The sequence below is a fragment of the Hemiscyllium ocellatum genome, chromosome 5 (genome assembly GCF_020745735.1).
Source record: "Hemiscyllium ocellatum isolate sHemOce1 chromosome 5, sHemOce1.pat.X.cur, whole genome shotgun sequence".
In the NCBI taxonomy this organism is placed as follows: domain Eukaryota; kingdom Metazoa; phylum Chordata; class Chondrichthyes; order Orectolobiformes; family Hemiscylliidae; genus Hemiscyllium; species Hemiscyllium ocellatum.
This window is the reverse complement of record NC_083405.1, coordinates 119,629,372-119,631,175: the sequence shown is the minus strand read 5'-3', so window position 1 is coordinate 119,631,175 and position 1,804 is coordinate 119,629,372.

The window sequence follows — 1,804 nt, the reverse complement described above, 5'->3', positions numbered from 1 at the left end:
GCATTCAAGTTAAAGTTTGGCTATTCCGCAGTAAGAAGAAGTTTCTTCCATCAAAAGATAGTGGAAATCTGACACCCTTGTGATGGCACTGTGCTTTTAAGAGAGATGTGTTCTGAACTGTTTCTCTTGCAGAGAGGTGGTGCTGGAATGCTTACTTCAGAAGCAGTGGGGAGACAGCTTTGGGATTCTAGACTTTTTTTAAAAATTACATAAAAGCAGCATGAGTGGATGGAGTCAGCTTTGCTTTCATTTGGGGGTTTGAAGTTGGCTGTTGAATCTGATAGATACTGCTTTCTCTCTCTGCTTCATGAGAAAAATCTGTTTTGCTGAACTTGCCTTTGCCAAAGGTGTGCTTATAGGATGCTGCTACATTGTAACAGTTGATGATTAGTAGATAAATAATATATTATTTTATTAAGTATTCAGTAAAGTTATGCCAATTCTTTTTTTATTTTATTTTAACTGTGTTGTGAGAATAAAGTGGCAGCATGGTGGTTTAGTGGTTAGCACTGCTGCCTCACAGCACCAAGTTCCTGGATTTGATTCCACTCTTAGGCGACTGTGTGGAGTTTGCATGTTCTCCCTGTGTCTGCATGGTTTTCCTCCAAGTGTTTCAGTTTCTTCCCATAGTCCAATTGTGCAGGCTAGGTGGATTGGTCACGTAAAATTGCCCACAGTATCCAGCGATGTGCAGGCTAGGTGGATTGGCCATGCTAAATTGCCCACAGTATCTAGCGATGTGCAGGCTAGGTTCATTGGCCATGTTAAATTGCCCACAGTATCTAGCGATGTGCAGGCTAGGTTCATTGGCCATGTTAAATTGCCCACTGTATCCAGCGATGTGCAGGCAAGGTGGATTGGCCATGCTAAATTGCCCACAGTATCTAGCGATGTGCAGGCTAGGTGGATTAGCCATGCTAAATTGCCCACAGTATCTAGTGATGTGCAGGCAAGGTGGATTGGCCATGCTAAATTGCCCACAGTATCTAGCGATGTGTGCAGGCTAGGTGGATTGGTCCTGTTAAATTGCCTACAGTATCCAGCAATGTGCAGGCTAGGTGGATTGGCCACGCTAAATTACCCACAGTATCCAATGATGTACAGGCAAGGTGGATTGGCCATGCTAAATTGCCCACAGTATCTAGCAATGTGTGCAGGTTAGGTGGATTGGTCCCGTTAAATTGCCCACAGTATCTAGCAATGTGTGCAGGTTAGGTGGATTGGTCCCGTTAAATTGCCCACAGTATCCAGCAATGTGCAGGCTAGGTGGATTGGCCATGTTAAATTGCCCACAGTATCCTGCAATGTGCAGGCTAGGTGGATTGGCCACGCTAATTTACCCAGAGTATCCAATGATGTGCAGGCTAGGTGGATTGGCATGCTAAATTACCCACAGTATCCAGCAATGTGCAGGCTAGGTGGATTGGCCATGCTAAGTTGCCTACAGTATCCGGCGATGTGCAGGCCAGGTTCATTGGCCATGCTAAATTGCCCACAGTATTCAGCGAAGTGCAGGCTAGGTGGATTGGCCACGTTAAGTTGCCTACAGTATCCAGCGAAGTGCAGACTAGGTGGATTGGCCATGCTAAATTGCCCACAGTATCCAGTGATGTGCAGGCTAGGTGGATTGGCCATGCTAAATTGCCCACAGTATCCAGCGAAGTGCAGACTAGGTGGATTGGCCATGCTAAATTGCCCACAGTATCCAGCGATGTGCAGGCTAGGTGGATTGGCCATGCTAAATTGCCCACAGTATCCAATGATGTGCAGGCAAGGTGGATTGGCCACGCTAAATTACCCACAG